The 24,298-nt window shown below is 35.9% G+C and overlaps 1 long non-coding RNA gene across 1 annotated transcript; it reads right to left on the minus strand.

The window, feature by feature from the left end:
- Positions 1-872: 872 nt before the first annotated feature.
- On the minus strand, positions 873-6,365 carry LOC134796004 (uncharacterized). The gene is made up of 2 exons (XR_010144891.1): positions 5,166-6,365; positions 873-4,851 (listed from the first exon to the last, which is right to left on the minus strand). It is a non-coding gene; the product is annotated as an uncharacterized LOC134796004 (long non-coding RNA).
- Between the last annotated feature and the right edge of the window lie 17,933 nt (positions 6,366-24,298).

A 24,298-nucleotide genomic window follows, 5' to 3' on the forward strand; every position in this document is an offset into this window, starting at 1 on the left:
CCTTTATCATTAGGTACCGTCAACCGGGGTGAATAGGGATGGCCGGGGTGAATAGGAAAAAAACTTAAAATGTGATTTACTTAACAATTCATCATACAAATACAAATTGTATCATACATAATCTACTATTATTTTCAATCGAATGATACAATTTTTGTGGGTATTTTTGGAGAAATTGACAGGTAAATCACATTTAAAGTTTTGTCCCTATACACCTGTAAGGCTAGTTTAATGAAACAACGACATCTTGGAAGTGTTCTTTATTCGTATAGCGCTATCTCTTTTCAACCTAAGTGTTTTTTACATATGTCTATCCTTATTTCTCTAGTGTTGTTATTACCTATCGAATGAGAGTATTATGGTTCGACCTAAACATCGACTTTGCCCTTACATGCCCTTTGAAATTTAAATTGAAAAGAATATTTGTATTGTTTTAATTTTAAATTTCACATTTATCTTACCCTTACATGCCATTATTTCAAAACTATAACTTTAAATTTAGAAAAACATTTTATTATTACATAAGTTAATTTACTTCCATTTAATTTGGGCGGGCCTGAAGCTGAAACTACTTATACATTACCAACATTATACAACTAAATTTACTGAAACTTTAATATTGTCAAATTTGAAATTACAACTGTTATAAACTTATAAATGAGAATCATGTTATTTTACTTTATTGTTACACTTCTTTGTTGAAATCATCATTACTATATATTAAATTTGTTTCATACATTTCCAAACATTTTTATTTCTTTACCTTTACCTTTAATTATTATAAGCAATTATATTACCTTTAACTATAATAAGCAATATATATATACAGCACATCTTTTTTTGTAACTTTTCTTCTTTTTAAATGTTTTTTGTTTTTAAATCTAATGTTTTTTTTTTTTGAAGCGACCTATATACAGCAATTTACCAAACGAATTAATGTCTTATGTTAGACTCGTTATATACACTAATATCTAAATAAATTACACTACATATCATATCATACAAATACATCTCAGTCATTATTTACAAATTTATTTTATTCGGCACTAGGTTAAGTTTATTAGGTTAAGCTCATTAAGTTAAGTAATTATTTACAAAGCATGCAATATAACATTATACACAAATTTGTTTGTTTTTTGTTTATTCCTCTCTGTACGCACAATACTACAACCGTTACCCTACTATACACGCCTATATACACTTAAAGCTAGATATGTACATATTTATAGCAAATTCTTTTTATTTACACATTCTGGCGCTTCGCAAACTGACTTTCCATTCCTTTACTTTTTTTTTTCCACACTTTAAACTGAGTTACGGTAAAAAGAAATTATTATGTAATTACTTTACTGTTTACCTTTAAATTAATTATGCAAAATATTACTGAAATTACTATATATTGGAAAACAAAATTGATATCTAAGACTCTTAGGTAGGTACATAGATTGTATACTATCATGGAATATAAAAGAAATACATATATTTATATTGTCAAATCCGGTTAAATATCATACTTGTATGGTTTCTCAGTGATGCGTCCTCTGTTGGTTACATACTGTCTTCGTCCTCCTGTATGACTGGTTCCATCACACTCCAGGGTATGGGTCACGTCCGTGGTCTGATGATCCTCCGGTATCTGGTCATTATGGGAGTTTACATCATCGCTGTCATCATTCTTGTACTGGTCACTATTAATATGGTTATCGTTTTGTGTATCTGAAAAAGCTGAAAAAGAATCTAAAGAGGGAGGTGGTGTTAAGGGTTTCAAAAACTGTACATGGACTATCTTCTTCTTTGTGGGTTGTCTGACATTCTGTATCTCATAGCATACTGATCCTACTTTCTTTACTATTTTGTATGGTCCCTTGTATTTTGGAGTCAACTTATGATCTTGTGGTTGGGGCCATGCATATAATACATATTCACCTTCCTTGAAGTTATGTTCTAATTTTCTGAGGTCAAATCTGATTTTATTTCTACAATGTTGCTCTTCTATTTTTTTGTTTGCTATGGTTCTTGCCTCGGATAATAAATCTAACTGATGTGTCCGGTCCATATTTTCTTGAATAGTTCCTATGTGAATTTCATTGGGTGGTATTCTAGGATGATATCCGTGTAATAAATAAAATGGGGAATATTCTGTTGTCTTCTGTCTTGATGTATTTATTGCTAATAAAGTATTAGGCAATAACTTGTCCCACTCTGTACTATTTTCCAATGCCATTTTAGTCAGAGTTGCAATAATCGTGGCATTTGCTCTTTCAATTAATCCGTTGCTCTGAGCCGTGTATGGTGTTGTGGGCAGATGTTGTATTCCATATTTTGTGAAGAAACGTTGAGTTGATTGACTCATAAAACATGGGGCTTTGTCTGAAATGTATGTCAATGGTGGACCATATACGTAAATAATATCCTTTTCTATTGTGTCTATGACATCACTTGCTGACAACGAGCTTGTGGGCTTAGCCATTATGTACCTAGTAGCATGGTCTATATGTACCAACATGTATATGTTGCCTGAAGTGGTCTGTGGCAATGCTACTATATGGTCAGCTGATATTACCTCCATGGGTGTGTGTGGTATCGGTCTTGTACCCATTAATCCATAAGCCAATTTTGTTCTTCGATTGGTACTTGCACAAACAATGCAGGCATTTGTGTAAGCTTTAATGTCCTTGTGCATTGATTTCCACCAATATTTTTGCTTGATGCGTGCCAATGTTGATTTCATGTCCATGTGTCCACTGTCATCGTGTGCTAACTTTAATATTAAAGATCTTAAACTTTGTGGTACTACAATTTTCTCTTTATTGTAAAGCTCTTGTTCATTGACATGTATGAGAATACCGTTTTCTATTTTATATTGTTGTCTAATTTGTTGCAAATGGTGTGTTGTGGGGTCTTGATTTAATTTTGTACATATTAATTTAATGAAATTGTCCTTATTCTGAGCTTGTTTTAATTTTTCTTCATTACTTGTGACTATCATCATACATAAATCTTCTAAGGGATATCTTGACAAATGATCTGCGATACAATTTTGTTTGCCGGGTCTGTGCACTGGTATGAAATCAAATGGAGCTAAATCTACAACATATCTGGCGAATTTTCTGTTCATTTTTGATTTATTTATAACGTACGCTGTCGTGTAACTGTCCGTGATAAGTGTAAACTTTGTGCCAAGCAAGTAAACTCTAAATTTTTGTGTAATAGCCCAATGAACTGCCGTTACCTCGAGTTCATTGATGTGATATCTTGTTTCTGTATCCTTCAATGATCTGCTGGCATACTCAATCACTTTTTTCTGTCCATTTTGAACCTGAAGCAAACACGATCCTATTCCACTGTATGAGCTGTCAGTTTCTACTATGGTTTCTTCTGCGTCTTGGCGAAAATATGCTAATATTGGTGACGACGTTATTAATGTTTTTACTGATTGAAATGCGTTTTGTTGTGTTTCTGTCAAAGTCACTTGTTTCTTTTTAAACTCTTGTTTTTTTTCTATGGGCAAATTTGCGTTTCGTTTCAACATATCTGTTAGTGGTTTTACAATAGATGCATAATTTTGTATGTATTTTCTAAATGTATTTGTGAAACCTAAAAATGATCGAATTTCAGAAATTGATGTCAAAGTTTCGTATCTACTCACTGCAGCTGTTCTTTGTGGATCTGGTTTTTCTTCATTGTGCCCAATTATTCTTCCAAATAGTGGTAGTTCTGTTGCTAAAAATACACACTTTTCTTTGTTTAATTTCAATTTTTTTTTCTGTGTTGCAATAAATACCTGTTCCAAAACTGACAATAATTGTTCAATATTATGTGCTCCTCCTGAAATGTCATCATAATACAAGCGTACTCCTTGATCATATAAGTGTCCATATGTTAAATTGATTACTTTTGACATAATCGATGGTCCTCCGACCATGCCAAACATGACTCGCATGAATTCTACATGATGATCCTGTGTTATTACCGCTGTCTTATAAATATCTTCCTCTTTAATTCTAATATTGTGATATGCATGGTAAATGTCAAGTTTAAATTTGTATACAAACTGAGATATTACATTTATTATGTCATCCATTCGGTCTATAGGTTGAACATTGTTTTCTGTAATAGGGTTTATAGTCTTTGAATAATCTACAACTGGTCTGAAAGGGGACAAGGGTTGTACTATGAAATGGCTGTTCTACAACAAACATTGGTGCAGCATATGGGGAATCTGAATGTCTACATATCTTTTGCTCAATCCATTCATCTATTGTTTTTCTTAGAAATTCTCGTTCTGGTTGTGGCAGTCTATACGGTTTACATTTAATGGGAATGTTATGTTTTAGCTTTATTTCTAGTTCTACATCCTGAAATTCTCCTATATCATTCTTGTCACTTTTAAAAATATCTGAATACTTGTCAACTAAATTTGCAACTTTTTCTTGGTCATCTTGTGTAATTAAAATTTCCTGTTTACTAGTGCTTATGGGTTTCATACAACATGCAGTTAAGGTATTATCCTGTGTCAAATTGTCAAAATACTCTGTATGCGTAGGCGTAATGATACATACTTTGCCATCTGGTTCATGTATAATTCTTGCATATACCGCATTTTGCCAATCTTTTCCTATTATCATATCTACTGGTAAGTTTTCACTGATTGCTATCTGAGGCATAATATAGTCAATTTTTCCCACCTGTAACCTCGCTGTAATCCATCCAACGGGTGTGATCATGCTCCCTGCTACCTTGTATGAGCCTTTCTGCCATGGGTACACTTGCAGGTCACTTGGGAGTAGCTTCTTATCCACCATGGTTACCACCGATCCTGAATCTGGGAGTGCTGACAGTTGTATGTTGCTGTTAAGTATAATTGGTATTAATGTTACACTTGGTTCATCAAACTGTATGCAATTAACTTGTTTTTCTTTATTTTGATTATTTTTAATACCTGTCGACGTGCTTGGGTTATTCAATTGATTAGAGTATGGTTTTGTAGCTACTTTTTCCTTGGGTGACTGTACATTGGATTGCTGTGACTGCATTTCACAATTGTATGAAACATGGCCTTTCTTTTTGCATCGGAAACAAGTTACTTCATCAATTTTGTCTACACTGGGGTCATATTTCGGTATGAAATTGCTTTTTGATCTGTCAAATGTTTGTTTACTTACTGATTCTTGCTGCTCGGTCATCTTACGCTGTACCTTCCTGATGTTGTCAATTGCTGTTGCATGATTGATGAGCTCCTCCACATTCTTACAGCAATGCGTTGCCAAAGGCGTTGACCACCGCATGTCTTGGATTCCTTCCAGTATCAGAGATACTCGATCGGGCTCTGGAATTAAACTAGGTGACTTTTCAAGCATCGCATTTTTGACATAAATGTACTCAGTAATGGTTTCATTCGAGCGAAGTATCCTTTTACTTTGGTATTGTATGAATTCGGCAAATGACATTCTTATTTTAAACCTATCTACGAGTTGCTTTTTCCATTCTGACCATGATTCTATTTTTTTTCCACAAACAGTATTCCAATTATAAGCTGGGCCTCTTAATCGCATGGATGCGTTTACCATTGTCAAGTTATCTGACCAACTAGCTAGTGCGGCTATACGTTCTACTTGCCTAACCCATTCAGTTGCATTTTCAGTGCGATTACCACCGAAAAGGGGAATAGCGTTACTAGTGTCACTGGTTGAAAAGACTTGAAAAGTAGGAGACATTTTTTGTGCAATTATTTCTTGAGTCTGTGCCAATTGAGTTAAAACTTCGGTTAAGGTCGCATTCGTACCTTCCGTGGACATACCTTCGTTTACTACCTGTGCTCGACTTGCTTGTAGTTCCCGAATTTGCTGTCTCATAGACTCCATTTCCAAAATTTGAGATGTACGACGTACCTTTTCTTGCTTCAATGCTTCCATTGTACCATCCTGTATTTTAGCTTTGTTGTCGTCGATAATTCTTTTGATTAAATCATGTTTTAGGCCACTTACTGGCAAATAACGTAATGTCAATTCTTCCCGTAACTGTGCTACCGTAACAGTTTGAAAATCTTCTTCTTCTGTTCCTTCCATTATTTATGATTTTAGTTACTTTTGACCTGAAAGCTGAAAAAAGAGAAAACTTGCCGGCGTACCGAAACGTGGTACCGCAACGAAACGTGTTGCGAGCTAGTTCCTTTAACGTAGGATTCGCAATCCGGCTACATCCGTGTTTTTACTAACGTTTATATACTTATTTTTACTTTATTACATGACTTTCACTATGAGGTCTATTAATTTACAATTATTTCACGTTTTTAATAACTTTAAACCATTATTTTTAATTAATTTGACGCAGCGCCATGTAAGGCTAGTTTAATGAAACAACGACATCTTGGAAGTGTTCTTTATTCGTATAGCGCTATCTCTTTTCAACCTAAGTGTTTTTTACATATGTCTATCCTTATTTCTCTAGTGTTGTTATTACCTATCGAATGAGAGTATTATGGTTCGACCTAAACATCGACTTTGCCCTTACACACCCTAGCCATTTCTATCCACCCAGGTTGACGGTAATTACTTATTTACATAATAATAAATGTAGTATTTTTTTTTCATATATTTTAGTAGGTACATATGTTTATTTTATTTTTATTTTATTATTTGTTTTATTTTTGCCTTTTTGCCTTCTACTATCTGAAGGTTGTCTGGAAGATATCGCTGTTTAGCGATAATGTTACCTACATATTTATACCAGTTCATACTTATGTACAATTTTTTTTTAGTATGCAATACCTAAAGCATTTTATTATTATGTCTGTCTCTTACAAATTCTCGGGACCATGGGGTCTCGGCCCGGGCACTTGGAAGGCGTGCGTGGGGCCGAAGCCAACACTTTTTAGGGTTCCGTACCTCAAAAGGAAAAAACGGAACCCTTATAGGATCACTCGTGCGTCTGTCTGTCTGTCTGTCTGTCTGTCTGTCTGTCTGTCTGTCTGTCCGTCTGTCACAGCCGATTTTCTCCGGAACTACTGGACCAATCAAGTTGAAATTTGGTACACATATGTAAGTTTGTGACCCGAATACGGACATGTAACGTAAACAAATGAATTTTAAACATGGGGGCCACTTTTGGGGGTAAATGAAAAAATGAAAAAAAAAATTTTTCAAACTATATCATGTTACATATCAAATGAAATAGCTTATTGTAAGGATTTCAAATAATTTTTTTTTATAATTTTCGAATCAACAGTTTAGAAGTTATTCAAGAAAATAGGCAAAAAATGACCATTCCCCCTCCCTTATCTCCGAAACTACTAGGTCTAAAATTTTGAAAAAAATACATAAAATAGGTCTATACCTATAGATGACAGGAAAACCTATTAGAAATGCACAGTCAAGCGTGAGTCGGACTTAATTACAGTTTTTAATCCGACCCCTACGGATTTTTTAAAGAGATTTCACTCACGTTTCACATAAAAAATACATTGTTAACAGTGCCAGATTACTTAGAGTAGTAGTTTTCTTAGAGTAATTGGTGATAATTTTCTGATAAGATAATCATTTTAAATATTTAACGGTCTTACCTACTTACGAGTAATTGTAAGGTCAAATTAAAAATAATGTTTAAAAAAAATGTTAAATTGAGAGCTAGCTTAAAGTTTTTTGTACTCGTCGACTTTAATGGTTGAATTAATAAAGACTTTGTAACCAATAAGCAAAACAAGCACGTGCTTACGGCACTATGTTCAGGGAGGGCACCAAAATGCCAGGTTGAAAAAGGTGAACAAATTTTAAAATTAGGGACAGACACATCGTTTTTACCACACGATTTTTTTAGCTGTCCAAAAGCTAATTTGCAAAAATAATGGCTCGTAATTCTTTGGGAAACAATCGGTAGCAGTAGAAGAGTCGTGATTACATGCATAGATTCGATTTCAACCCACTCTTTTGCGGTTCGGCGTTAGGTCTTATGCGAGGCCTTCTGCCTTACGGCAAAGTTGATCTTCTGCCTTAATTACACTTGGGCGTGGATCCAAATCCAAGCTTTCCTCTTTCGCAGCTGGGCCTACTGCCTTTCTCACACTTCACCAATTCAATTCCAAGCTCTCTGCTTTCTTGCATATTTTATGCATGAAAACAACCTCGCTGAGACCCTTAAATATCGAGCCCTATGTGAAGCTAGGCTGATAGAAAACTGTCCCATCCCTTCTCTGTATGAAATCCTGGATTCGCGCCTGGTTGGGACTAAAATTAAAATTGCGTTTTTATATCGAAAAATTTTCGCGCTCGCTTCGCTCGCGTTTTCAATTACTTTATAAGGATATATAATAAAGGTGACATTCGGGTGGCGACTGCAGCAACATTACTCTGTTGCAACGTTACTGCTGCAGTACTGTCAACTTCCGTGATAAAATGATGTGCCTGATTTCCATACTAAAAGTAAAAATGTACAACTGTCTATCATATTGCGTTTTTATATCGAAAAATTTCCGCGCTCGCTTCGCTCGCGTTTCTATTACTTTCTACGCTATGATAAAGGTGACATTCGGGTGGCGACTGCAACAGCATTAGGTACTCTGTTGCAACATTACTGCTGCGGCACTGTCAATTTTCGTGATAAAATGATGTGACAGATTTCCATTCTCAGCTGTAATGCGGCAATGAACTTCTCTCAATTTACCAAAAAATCAATGTAATCTTGATGACCCTAGGGAGAGGGGGCACCTAGAAATGCTTAGGGCATCAAAATATCTTAATCCGGCACTGATTGTTAAAAATTGTGTAATATACGGAACCCTTGGAACGCGAGTCCGACTCGCACTTGGCCGGTTTTTTACGTTAACCTGAGTAGGTATATGGTTTTAATTTCAACTCGATACCTCCACGCGTTCCCGAGATAAACGGTCTTGACAGACAGACGGACGGATTAACGGAGGGACAGCAAAGTGATCCTGTATGGTTCCGATTTTTCCTTTTGAGCTACGGAACCCTAAAAACGAAGAAGACCGAACTAAGATAACTCGGCCAAACTTCATAATTAGGTATCGCCAAGTTCCAATAAGTTATTGACGTTGCATTAAGTTTTAGATAAATGACCTGTAAATCGTCGCAAAACATCAAATAAAATAGTCATAGTGCTGAGCGTTTCTCATCTACTTCGATAAAGAGGTAAAAATGTATGCAATTCATGATGTGAAAAGACTTGTCGACTTGTCGAGTGTACATAGCTTCAGCCGATTCATCTGGCCCGTTCAGCGGCGCGACAGTTTCTTTATACGGCCGGACAAAAGTGCAGCCATATTCAAAATACCTACTAGTTCTGCTGTAGTCGTAATTTCTTATTTTACTATTTTTTTATCGTTCAGTTTAACCTAGTCCAACTGGTCTTAAAAAGCTTTTTTTAAGTATAACGTCAACTTTGTCAATACTGGCCACCATGCTTGATCACCATACTAAACAGATTGGTACCTAATTCCTAATAAATAATAGGTAGTCGCTTTTCTCCTCGGAGTAATTAACAATGGAGCCGCCATTAACAGGCGTTCCCCTCTGTCGAAAATAGGCGGCCAATGGTCAACCACATGTCAACCATATGTATGGACTGACGTTTATCTGACATGACGTACCTATACATTTGATGTGCCCCTCCCCCGCAAAAAACGGCAGACTATTTTGTACCGAAAATTTTAGAGATGGCGTCTCCGTTGGTTATATCCTCTAAGCTTTTCTCTCGTTACCTAATAAAATAAAAATACATTACGATCTTGGGAGTATCGGCTAATACTGTCCCTTGCACTTAAAGTGTGATTTAATTTAATTACTTTTCTACAATAAAATACAATCGGTCCTTATTATTAGGTACCTACATACACTAGTTGTGTACGACAATTCGTTAAGTCAATCGAGTGTTATTGCAGTCTTCTCAACTAGAAAGCGAATTCTGATTGTAATATGTATATCAAATCAAATCAAATCAAATATCATTTATTATTTATTAATAGGTTATGACTTTGATCTGGATATGTTATGGAACTTATGGATAAGTATATCATCTGTAAAAAAATACGTATCTTATCTGGTTGAAGAAATGTTGCTTTTGACACTGGCAGATCATATACATAACCAATCTAGATTAAATTCATAACCTGTTATTAACAATCAGAATAGTTCCTTCGCTGCGAGTACTTCTGAGCTTTATTAGCGGCGAATCAGTTCCATCTGACAGTTTTTACTTTACTTTTATAGTTGGACTTAATTTTTTAATAGATTTCAATATTTTCTTTTAAATCAACTATAAATAGGTAGGTACTATTAGCTTCTGCCCGCTGCGTGGCATGAGGATAATGATTGAAAAAACTATCCTATGTCCTTCTCCGGGCCTCAAACTATATATATCCATACCAAATTTCATCTGAATTGGTTAACCGGCTTGAGCGTGAAGAGGTAACAGACAAACAGACAGACGGACAGATAAATACAGTTACTTTCACATTTATAACATTAAATAATAGGGATTAAGGGTACGAGTGTCTACGTGGCGTGGTATGATGATTTCCGTGATAAAAACTATCCTAAGTCCTTCCCATGTAGGTAGTCAGAGGTAGGTACTCAAACTATCTCTATAAGTACCAAATTTCATTTATAACGGTTCACCAGTTTAAGCGTGGAGAGGTAAAAGATAGTCAGACAATAGCGTTACTTTAGCATTTATAATTTATTAAGCTTTTGCTGCGACTTCGTCGGCGTGGAATTTAGAGCTTATTTTTATCCATACATTTACTGAAGTCGAACTTATTACACAATAAGGAAAAAGTAGGGAGCTAATCATTTCCGCAGCTACAAATTAAATTCCTTTCTCCAACGTCCCCGACTTTAGCACAAACAGTAGTCGAGTCTTAATTAAAGAACTATTTCTAGACTGCAGTTCCGAGGTGCAAATTTACATAATTTGGGGTGGTTCCATTCGTTGTACCTTGTAATTGGCTTTCATTAGTGTGTACGACAGAGAATTTGGATTTTAACACCTTTTCATTCAAAAGTTTCGTAGACTATACCCACAGATCACTTTTCAAGTACTAGTAGGTATGTATGTATCTATAGGTACTTAATTGTTGATCCATTATAAAATAACTACCAAACCCCAGTAAACAAAATCAGTATGTTCCTCGTATGGTACAACGGCATACATTTATAGGGTATGGCATGGAAGCGAGACACGCTATTATGTACATCTACTTTGTTTTAAAAATTGTATGTGCATGTATTATTAAATCCAAAATATTTCTTAGGTACATTAGTAATACTAATAAAGTAATAAGTAATCAAAAACTTACTCAAGCTAGCAGACTGAATTCTGTGTTGCGTAGGTTGATTAGCTTATTGTATGACCTGTCCGGTCACGATCGCGCTAATAACCCCCGAAACTAATAGATTAAACGTTTACGTGTCCACACGATTAGCTGTACACGTCGTAGGTACCTACGCGTTATGTGTAATGTGGCGATGTATGAAAGGGACGCGTGCTGTCCACAAAGGACCCTCCGACCTCGAAAACTAACCAAATTATAGTCCGCAATACGCGTTGTAATCGTCCTTCACCCGACCATTATTAAAAGCAACAAAATTAGGATGTCGCCTCACTAAAATAATGAGTGTTTAGTAAAAGCGTTTAAATAAATGTCAATATATCAACATAAGTATTGAGTAAATTGTATAAAACAAAGCTTGTGGATAATGGAATGTTTTAAATATTTAGCAATGTCCTCTGCTCTCGTTTTCAGTAAACAGAAAAGTACTCGTTAGACATAGCGATTGTAGCTACCTATTGAGCTTTTTTACCTGCCTTTGCACGAAATATTGCATAAATACAACAATCTTGAAGATATGACCATGATATATTGACGTAACAACACACGTGTAGACGCCTGCGATTGCTCGTGCAATACGTTATGGAGTATAATTTTGCAGTGGATTCAATTATACGCAGTTATCCGATAGCGGCACTGATTGCGCCAGCCTGTAGAAAGTCGGTGTGGGTGGCCATGTTCGACGTAGTAAGACGACACAATACGAGGGTCATGCCAAATAAATTTAGATTTGTTTTTGACGTTAGTAAAAATTATATAATGTTTACAACTATTTATTAATCTAAAATGAAATAAGACAGTGTTAATGGTACCTACAAACATACAAATTTAATAATATTGCCGTGCCCTACCAGGGCCCATGTGGAACAATTATTACTTAAGTACCTATGTAACATGTACTTACCATGGATGCAATAAATATATGAATTATGAATTCAGATAGTCAAAAATTAAAACATATAATGTAATATACTCGTATTATTTATAAAACAGTACTTCTCGATTTATTCACCCGGTGTTCCATTTTTGAATTTGTTTGAAATACCTAATACAATTTTGATTTATCAAAATGAAGATTCATATTAGAATGGAATGGGAGTACTTTTTATAGGCATCTGGGCTGCCAGAAGTTATAGTAGTTAATATATTTTTAAATTTTATTTTAGCATTTTTAACCAATGGTTAATTAAACGGCATTCTAGATTCTAGAATACACAACAAAAAGAAGTTCGTCGATGGTTAACATTGCTATTACAAAATAATTAATTGTATTTAGTCTAGTTTAATTAATTTGTGTAAATAATGTTTCCAATAATATTTGTATTCTATGAAAATATCAACAGGAATCGTGGTCATACTCGTACGAGTGTTAAAGCTGCACTCTGCTTGTTAGTAACCTTGCCAACCTGCCCTTTGAAGACATGCATGCAAATATATTAAATCTGAGCTTTAGGTGTATTCCTACAGCTCCAATATGATGCAACTTATGACGAGATTCATTTCTAGTTCCTGTTTTACTCTTTGAATGCTAGAGTGGAATTTCACACATATCGAAGAAGCGTAGGTATAGGTACCTACCTACCAGGGTACCTACATAATTAAAAAAAAAAACAAGTGCGAGTCGGACTCGCGCACGAAGGGTTCCGTACCATAATGCAAAAAACGGCAAAAAAAAAACGGTCACCCATCCAAGTACTGACCCCTCCCGACGTTGCTTAACTTCGGTCAAAAATCACGTTTGTTGTATGGGCCCCACTTAAATCTTTATTTTATTCTGTTTTTTGTATTTGTTGTTATAGCGGCAACAGAAATACATCATCTGTGAAAATTTCAACTGTCTAGCTGTCACGGTTCGTGAGATACAGCCTGGTGACAGACGGACGGACAGCGGAGTCTTAGTAATAGGGTCCCGTTTTACCCTTTGGGTACGGAACCCTATAAAACCGGCTAAGTGCATATCGAGCTTTGCTTATTGTAGCGTTCTGTAGCTATCCCTGTGTCACAGTAGGCTGTCTTGAACTCAGACTATTAGAAGTTATCATCATGTACAGTAAGCTGCTGATTTAAGTGACTCCCCTGCATAGAAATGTATTTGTGCATTGAAAATCTGTACTAAGCTTTACTTTCATGGTTTTTAGAGGGGGCTTTTGGGTGGGGACACAGCTTTTTTTCTTTCGGTTTGATTAGGTACTTCCAAATGTTTCCACTTTATCTACTTATATCAATAAATCAACAATTATATTTCTTTAAAAAAAATTGTTAGTTATTAATACCTACTTACTTACTATCTGTTCATCAAAAGGCAATTTGAAATTACAATACGTAGGTAATTTCGAAACTCAATGTCACGTTTAAAGTCACTAAGCAACATACGTGTAGACGTGTGATAACTAATTTTGATAATCTGTACCTACTCCATCCCGAGGGATCCCATCGTTAGAACTTATATTGGTTCTCCATCCAGGGGTGACTCGACCTTCGTTTGTTAATTACCTTAATTCCCTGCGTACGGAACCCTGATTACTACAAAATTAAATAATCATATTTTGTAGTACTTATATATAATATACATGTTTATCTCACTATACGATATTTGTGATATTATTATCAATCAATCAATCAATCAATCTTAGCATTTATTTTCAGGCTACTAAGGCCCATAGATACATACCTATACCTATACCTACCTATAGATACCTATAGATTACCCCTGTTCTATTATGATGTTGTGTTGCTCTGTATGTTGAATTTTGATATATTAACAAAAGTAGTTATTCTTTACTAATAGGGACTTACAATATTACAATCACGCATAATCGTAATTTTAAACTTGCTTGTCGAAAATATAATATAATATTATATAATATGATTTTATATGTATAATACTTTTGTATTATACATATAACACATATTTGTTACATGTATTTTAGAGGAATGAAGGCCAACAGTAACAGGATAATAACACTTCTTAATGTGTTTCCTTCGGTTTTATAGGCTAGCGTTTAGTTTTTATCACCCTTTATTCACAACTACCATAGCTATATGACTGCTTAGGCTTTTTAGGTAAGTGGTCCAGGCGGCTTAGCACGGTCGCGTTTTTATCCCTTGTCACCATGCCTGTCACGTCCTAACAAGTATGTAAGTGCGAAAGGGACGCGCATAGTGATAGTCGATAAAAATGGAACCGTGCTGAGCCCGCAGATAAATGTAAGGTTTATAATGACTGACTGATGCACAGAACAGACACATTAGGTCACATTTATATCATATGAGTGTTCGTCATAAACCAAGTTCACCACTAGTAGGTACAACTATATTAACTTTGAGGTACTACTTTCCAGCTCTGATGGTCCTAATACACGTGCGCGGCTGCTCGCTGCTGCAGAACGGGAATCCGGCCAGTGGCTGCATGCCTACCCCTCCCCCCCCTCTGGTACATATTTAGAACCGGATACCCTACGCCTAGCCGTAAGCCTTAGGCTAGGGGTCAAGGTCTGCGCCCCCCACGGATGCCCCTGCGGCGCAACCGTCGACGTGCTTGGACACCACGGCCTCTCTTGTCGGTTAAGTGCTGGCCGCCTCTCCAGGCACGCTGCCCTAAATGATATCATCCGCCGGTCTCTTGCCACCGTCAATGCGCCAGCTATCCTCGAACCTAACGGCGTTTTGAGGGACGACGGCAAGAGACCGGACGGTATGTCCCTGGTCCCGTGGAAGATGGGACGGGTGCTAGTCTGGGACGCCACATGCGTCGATACACTGGCACCGTCCCATCTACCAAGAACTTCGACCAGGGCTGGGGCGGCTGCCGAGGCGGCTGAAAACAAAAAGTTTTCAAAGTATCAAGGTCTCGGCCCCCAATACCATTTTGTGGCATTCGGTGTCGAGACACTGGGGCCGTGGGGTCCAAGCGCTCATGTTCTTTTTAAAGAACTGTCGAAAAAGCTGGCCGATACCACCGGTGACCAGAGAGCTGGCAGCTTTCTCTCGCAACGCATTAGTATTGCCATTCAGCGAGGGAATGCTGCCAGCATCTTTGGCACAATGCCGCGGGGGCCTTTTTTAGATTTACTTTAGTTTAGATTAGTTTAGTTTTTAATTTTAGGTAGTTTTTAATTTTAGTTAGTTTTAAATTTTAGGTAGTTTTTAATTTTAGTTTTTAAATTTAGTTTTTAATCTTTTTATGTTACTCATTATACTGTATTATACACGTTAGAACTCTTCAATAAAATACAATTTTGTCACTCTATATATATATTTTATAATTAATTGTTGCTGAAATTATCGACATTTTGTTGGATAATTGTAGTAGACGACTCAGCAACGTTTAGTAATATTATCTTCAGCCAATTACTGTTTAACATAGTAGCATATTGTGTTATTGAATGTGACAATTCATAATAACAGGTATCGTTTTGCATTAAACCATGAGACACAAGCCCGTTGAAGTAGGTAATAGTTATTTGTACAACAAGAGATCAAAGTTTGATATTTCTTCGAGTGCTTATTTTGAGTCCCGTGCAAGCGAAAGATTCTATAATAGATTCACGAGCGTAGCGAGTGAATCTAATTTAGAATCTTGAGCGTAGTAAGGGATTCAAAAGCGCACGAGATGTAAATAACTTTGATCTCGTGTAGTACACAAATTTTTTCACCCTAAGCAGTGAGAACATACCTAGAGGGACAGAGATAATAGAACCCAAGTATATCGAACTTGTATTAGACCCCGCATGTTGAAATGACATTTGACTATAAAGGTCACTTGAATGTCATTTTGTCTCACTCAGTGAGCAAAATCGCATTTTGCTCACTGAGTGAAACACGCTCAGTGAGCAAAATGCGATTTTGCTCACTGAGTGAGACAAAATGACTCAGTGAGCAAAATCGCATTTTGCTCACTGTTTTTAAGAAGCAAAGTACCCTTGTTCGAGCTGCTGAGGTGAAAAGATTATTAAAATGTTATTCTTATTCTTTATTCTTCTACGCTGTTACGGGTTGGGTAAGAATTCACTTAAACCGATCAAAAGAATTATTTGAAACTCACAATATATATCGCTCGCATGTCTGTCACCGATTAAGTAATTCAGTTAATTCCATGCCCCAGGAAGACTCCATCTTTTATTTACGTAGCGTTGCCGCTGTTTATTTACACAAGTTGTTTTTCTACCCGAAAGAGCATATTAAGTTCCACGCATTATATGAATTAGGCCAAATCTTACTATACACATATTATGTGTGTGTAACTTTAATATGTATCCGTACCTACCTATGTGGTAAATATTTATAAATTATACAATCATTTTGTTAAATACAGAATCAAAATGGCAAATAATACTAGGTGGTTTACTAATTTTTTGACATATTTTGTATTTTGTATTGTATTGTATTGTATTGCATAATGTTACTTGGCAGAAATGTCGTTTGGCAGAATTACCTTTCGCATATATCATTTAGCATACAATCATTTCGCAGGGTTTTAACATCCAGAACCATGTTTTGGCATACTGTTGATGTTCATAACAGTCTTTTAAACGAACATTGTTTTCGCAGATAAATGTATTGCATAATATTTAGGTGGCATAAAGTTATCAAGTTGAGTCTTCGTCTACGAAGAATGGTGTTAAAGATTTAATAAAACTGCCCTTTGTTCTTCCACGGGTCTCAAACTATCTGCATACCAAATTCCATCTACTCGTAAATCACTTTAGCGGTTTAAGCGTGAAGAGGTAACATACAGACGGATAGAGTTATGATGGAATTGCTGTTTTCTAGTTTTTAAAGTGTATATAAGGTAAAATAATCAGTAACTATAAAGTCCGTCAGGTAAAAAAATTATGAAAGAAATTTCATAATCTAATGATAAGTACCTATCTTAATGTTATGCTCTAACCTATATTATTTTCTGGCATGTGTTCGTTTTTGTTCAGCCTAACCTAACGTAACCTAACCTACTTTTCTGGCAGCTGTTCGTTTTTGTAGGGGGTCGCAGTTCTAACCTAACCTAACCTACTTTTCCGGCAGCCGTTCGTTTTTATAGGAGGCCGGAGTAGACATGTGCGCCGCGCCGCCGCGCCGCCGCCGCCGACGATTTTTCCACGCCGCCGCCGCCGATAAATTTGACCGGCGTATAATCGGCGTGGAAAATTTTGATACCTATAATCGTGTCTTATTCCATGTTGCGTAGTGAATAGATAGTATCAGAGGTATAATTTAAAGATCCTTATGCTTTTTCGCTTATTATTTGCCGGTGAACCAAATTAGCATCATTTTTGTCGCGGTGTTAGCTGTGATAACGATTTAGTGTTAATTTAAACAAGATCTAGTTTCTGGATCTCAGGTTATTATTTGATATTTTTTCACACAGCTTTTTTGTAGAACGTAAATGAAATTGTATATTGTGTGATAAATAAATATGATTTATTTATTTATCTCATAATATACAATTTAAAATATAAATAAATATGATTTATTTATTAATCACATAATATACAATTTCATTTAAATTTACACACGATCAATTCTTAGTAATTTTATGGTGATTATCAGCTTCTTGTACTTAACAATATACAGCGTGACCTTAGCCATTGGAAAAACCCTGAAATCCCACGTAGGGTTACTTCTAAAGGGGCCCACTGATTAACAGTCCGCCAGACGGTATCGGCCTGTCAGTTGTTCGGAACTGTCAACATTTTGTTCTAACTGACAGGCCGATACCGTCCGGCGGACTGTTAATCAGTGGGCCCCTTAAGAATTGCTCTAACGGTAATATTTTTTTATATATAAGTTATTTCCAATAATCGACAACAAAAAGAAACATACTGTATTAATCATTGGCAGTGCTTTTGACAATTTGTTTGAAAATGTGCAGCAATGATGACATTAATGATTATCAAAAGTCAGAATACTCAGAATCTTATTAATGTCATAAATAAAAAAGATAATCAAAACGGTCGAAGGTTTCATACTATTTATTACCTCAGGAGCTACTAACACATACAGGTTGCTCCAAAGTAAAAAAAAATGTAATTTGTTAATTTCTTCGGAACCGCTTCACCGATTGTTATGATACTTTGTATACTGGTTCTAAATACCCTAATGCATATGTACATTTCAGCTTTGTCCAATGGCTAGGGACACCCTGTATATTTCAATCAAAATTATAAAAATCAGTCTAAGGCTTCGCAATAAGCTATACTTAAACAATTATACCTAGGTACTTATAGGAACTTAAATCACCAACTATCATCACTAAGCTAGCAGTAAAGAAAACAAAGTAGACCTTAGTATTCCATAAAACGGGACACTTCAAAGACATTCTGTTGAGCGAATCAACCTGCCAGAGATGTTTTCTTTCGAAAACGATGACATCTTTAATCTAATCTAAAATTACATTTCTGTTAAACTTCAGTTCAGACAAATGTAAAGTATGTAGTCCATCATTATTTCGTAACAAATCCTAGGTGAGGCGACAGCGGCTGGGAAAAGTCAATATACATAGATTTAAGACTTAACTTATAAAGATTTTTTTTGTGTTTTATTTGTATTCCGCTTACAAACTAAGTAAAAATACTGCCTAAAATGTAGCGTTTTAAAGTATCCTTTTTATTTTAATATTTAAACATACCGTTGGTAACCGTTAGGTTGGTATTGGTAATAAATGGTTGCCAAGTGTCATAATGGGATATAATTTTCGGCAATAATTTAGAAAACACACATAATATGTTTTGGATAGCCTAGTAAATACTCAGAAGGCTTTAATATAGAGTTTCTACAGCCACGTTCTCATGCAGTATGAAAAATTATGTCACGCCGATTTCACGCCGATCACGCCGCCGCCGCCGGTCAAAAAATCATCGGACGCCGCCGCCGATGATTTTGCCATCGGCGCACATCTCTAGGCCGGAGTTCAAACCTAATATAACTTTCTTTTCTAGCACAGGTTCAATTTTGTTGGGGTCGCGGTTCTTACTTAACCCATTTTTCTGCTAATAGCAGAAGATATCACTATGCCATAATAAGAGCTAAACTAAACTAAAATCGGCGAAAGTAATCTTCTGCTAAATAATATGCTGCAAAATGTATTGTATGCGTAGTAATAGTAATGCCAAGTAATAGTTATGCAAAATTATCATTCGTCTAAAAGTGTTTCTGCGATACATGTTATGCGAAGTGTATTTCTGACAAACAATATTATGCCAGATGAGGAAAACCCAATACTAGGTACATACTTAATACCGGTACCGGTGGACATTAATTTACATTAGTACTAGTTTCTGTCTGTGACTTCGTTTGCGTGTAATAAAAAAATAATCGCGGCACACGAGAAGATAATCTGCAGGGGAGCCGGCGGGTCGTAGAAGCTATTAGTTACGATTTTATTCGAAACCAAATGCAGAGATCGAACACGTTGTAGTATCCTAAATTAATAAAAATAAAACATCCCTAAACCTAAATTATCCCTCGGCAAGGTGCCGTAGATGCTGACAGCATTACCCCGCTGAACTGCAATACGAGTACTAATGCGCAGTGTGAGGAAGCTCAAAGTTAGATTAGTTAGATTTTAAAGATTTGTTCAAGTTTTGATATTGTTATGATACGACCTTAACAGGTAGGTTCTTAACGGTATTCGTAAATAAATTTCACGACAAAAAAGTTTTTTTTTAAGTTACAAAATGTTAATAGTTTTTTAGGGTTTCGTAGTCACCTAGAAATCCTTATAGTTTTTTAAGTTACAATATGTGGACACCGTATAAATATCAGCATCATCGTCTAGCGATTGTTAATTAAGGAAAATATTTATAGATTGTTTTTAAGAAGAATATCCACTACATACCTACTTTAAAGCACTCTCCATTCCATTATAGATGATTGCCTAGTGCCTAGGCTGTGTAGGAATAGCCATTAAGTGTACCTAAGTGTTAATGTAAAGTTTTATTAGTGCCACTCACCTGCTCGCCATGATTTTCACTGCATGAAGCAAATGATCATGTTAGAAAAAGTTTTTACTTAACATAAATAAAGGAGCGAAGGTGATGGTAGTGGATTGAGCATTAATTTGTGTGATGATGTAATATAATACACTCGTACGAGAGTTTTCTACGAATCTTAGTCTAATATTTCCAATCGTATTTATGACCAATCAATATTCATGTTTTTTCTTTCTCTCGGAAAAACAGAAGAAAAAAAAAAACAACTCGGTAAATTGCAAAAAACCGGGCAAGTGCGAGTCGGACTCGCGCACGAAGGGTTCCGTACCATAATGCAAAAAAAAAAACGAAAAAAAAGCAAAAAAAAAACGGTCACCCATCCAAGTACTGACCACTCCCGACGTTGCTTAACTTTGGTCAAAAATCACGTTTGTTGTATGGGAGCCCCATTTAAATCTTTATTTTATTCTGTTTTTAGTATTTTTTGTTATAGCGGCAACAGAAATACATCATCTGTGAAAATTTCAACTGTCTAGCTATCACGGTTCGTGAGATACAGCCTGGTGACAGACGGACGGACGGACGAACGGACGGACGGACGGACGGACGGACGGACGGATGGACAGCGAAGTCTTAGTAATAGGGTCCCGTTTTACCCTTTGGGTACGGAACCCTAAAAAGGTCGGATATGTGTTTTTTTGTTTATGCTCTTGGTAGGTATGTTTGGTTCTAGTTCATTAAGTTTTCTAAACGTCCTACTTGAATAAAATTTAAAGGCCCTTGAGGCATTGTACCAAGTAACAAAACAGTAAATAATTAAGCAAAAAATTATTACGACTATACTCGTAGACTAAGGTAGAGAATTGTCGTCATTCTCGTTATTTAGTTAAGCGTGGCCCCGCTAACTCCAGCCAAAACCTTAAAAGGTGTTAAGTAGTTGGGTCGATAGAAAATTACGAACACGTTTTCATTTATTTATTTTACGTATTTTCAGTTGAAGTATTTGTATCGATACCCTGCATACCATTACAGAATAATTATAGTTAGTATAAAATAGCTATTGATATAGTAGCCGAGGGATAAGACGAGAAAAATTACAGAGTTGTTCAGAGTACCTACCTACCTCATTGGCTAGGGAAATACCCGCGCGATTGGCATATCTTCCGACGCTTTCGCGCGACGCGCCATATCATCTTTAGTTTTCGTCTAATTCCCTCGCTTTACCGCCCCCTCGTACTTGAGTTGTATTATGCATTGATTAACATCTCCGTTTCGATCTATCGAAAACATCAAAAGACAATAATTCTACTACATGCTTCAACAAACATTGATCAGAATGTAAGTACCTCATTCCAGAGAAACATCGAACCATAGTTAAAGCTGTAACTAAAGTTCAAAACTAAACTCTATTTCAAATGAAGAAAGCGTTAATTTCTCATAAACAGGTAGTCATCCTCGTGACAGCTCCGACAACTAATCCATGTCCTCTCGTCCGTAGACACACGGTCAAAGATTCAAATAAATCGTTTAATGTACAGTCGACGTCAAAGATATGTTTAGACTTTTGCACCTTACTCCTTTGTAATAAGGCGAAAAATGTAAACATATATTTGATGTCGACTGTACTTATTCGCATTTATTATTAAGCATGAGTTTTGTACCCACATGAAACGGAGCTTCTTCCAAATATTTGTTAATATTTATTAGCTACAGAAGGACTTTTGCAACGTAACATTTCGTCGTAAATTTATAGAGGAAATAAAATAAAATAAGAACCATCAGTAGGTATAAATAAAGAAAACACGTTCTGAGATCTTCGCCAAGCCAAGTCTTGCAGTTTCTTCTCTTTTTTGTATGTTTATATGTATTGAATCTTTATTGTACGGAACCCAATGAACACATATAATTATGGCACAGGGTAAGGCAAAGGCAAACTTATTCGTATTATTGTTGTTAAAGTAATCTTCTTCTTCTTCTTCTTCCTCGCGTTATCCCGGCATTTCGCCACGGCTCATGAGAGCCTGGGGTCCGCTTGACAACTAATCCCATGATTTGACGTAGGTACTTACTAGTTTTTACGAAAGCGACTGCCATCTGACCTTCCAACCCAAAGGGGAAACTAGGCCTTATTGGGATTAGTCCGGTTTCCTCACGATGTTTTCCTTCACCGAAAAGCGACTGGTAAATTCAAATGATATTTCGTACATAAGTTCCGAAAAACTCATTGGTACGAGCCGGGGTTTGAACCCGCGACCTCCGGATTGCAAGTCGCACGCTCTTACCGCTAGGCCACCAGCGCTTCCATTGTTGTTAAAGTAATATCGGAAAATATTTAACGCTGCTTGTATTTTATATGCAAGGCAAAATAGTAACTTACACTTTGAGAAATCAATTTGTACCGAATTCTTTACATTATCATTCGAATTTCGTAGACTAGACAACAAATACATACCCAAGCTAAAAATGAATTTATCAGCCTTATGTTACTAAAGCAACATCGCTTTGCTAATATATACCATATACTTCGTTCATACTTTTTGGTTATTAAATTTGCAAGTAAATATATATTATTTAAATTCTCAATATTATTGCATTATAATTTATAGTACTAAAAGTAATCTGAGCTAATACATATACTATGCAGATTGCAGATACCGCAATTTATGCAAGTTGTCACCCGCAAGAGTCTGTTTTTGTTCTGCTATGACGCCACAATCGCAATTTCTATGGGCGAAAAAATACTTTTTCAAAGTTTGATTATATTAGAAACAAACATTCTACAGCTCTAGGTACATCAGTGGTTGCTAACCGACCTAACCGTTTCTATATCGTTACACTGTAACCTATTTGAGAGACTGGTTTTACCCTGCTTCTGGAATAGGTAATTGTTTTTAAGCAATAAATAGGTACAAACAAATCACTACATATACAATACAAATTCTTTTTATTACACGACCTCAAATTAAATTTACAAATTACCCTCATAGTATGTTATCTAGTAATAATCTTAGTCGAACCAACGAGCATTACTATTATTCAAAAACATTCTAGTTTAATACATGGTCTGTGCAGAGCTCCTATTTTCCTTGCCTAGTTCTGCTCTATCTTTCACTAAGTACTTTCCTAAAAGGCCTTTGATTACCAAATCCTTCTATATGATTATTGATTAAACATGCTACAACCATTGGTTGTCTTTAGATAATGGACGGACCCCAGGATTAAATATTAATATAGTAGGATTTATGAATTTTAGATATATACCTACCTACAATATATTTTAGATATTAACTGTACACAAAAACTTCACAAGAGAAAAATAACAGCATTTTTATTAACTTGATGTGCTCGCGGCTTCGCCCGCGGGGCATTTAATTCGGGTTATGGTTCTGCATAGTGGACGTCAAAGATACCTAGCTAACACTTTTACAGTACCGTAAAATGGGGTGAGTAGGGACGAAATCGAAGTTCAAATCTGGATAAAAGTTGATTTTTATATGTGGCACATTGATTTATACTTATACAAAGAAGTGTTCCGGATGTATGAATTTTAGTTTGTCAGTGATAATTTGTTATTTCATTTCATAACTTTAGAGATAAACACGAAATAGTAGGAAATCCTAGCTCACCCGGTAGTTGGGGTGACGAGGGATTTCCTACTAAGGTGAGTTTTGAATTTTTTTGGATCGACACATATATAGCTTGATTTGTTATTAGAATATATAATTTACGTAGCAGTAGCGTGTAAAAACCAACTCACCCCTCTGTCATCCCTCCTCACCCCATTCATAACCCAACTGCCCTCGTAATCCCTACTCACTCCATTTTACGGTAGTATGCATTAATTATTGTACGTATTGTTTACGTTATTTTATTCGAATGACTTGAAAACGAACAATTTTTTCTACGTTCTTAACGGTCTCGTAGACAACAAAAAGGTTAAACATGCACCTATCCTTTGAGTCCTTTGAAGGTCCTTTGTAATAAGGAAAAAATGTAAAAATCTTTGACGTCTACTGTTCAAACAGTT

The sequence above is a fragment of the Cydia splendana genome, chromosome 13, assembly GCF_910591565.1.
Source record: "Cydia splendana chromosome 13, ilCydSple1.2, whole genome shotgun sequence".
In the NCBI taxonomy this organism is placed as follows: Eukaryota; Metazoa; Arthropoda; class Insecta; order Lepidoptera; family Tortricidae; genus Cydia; species Cydia splendana.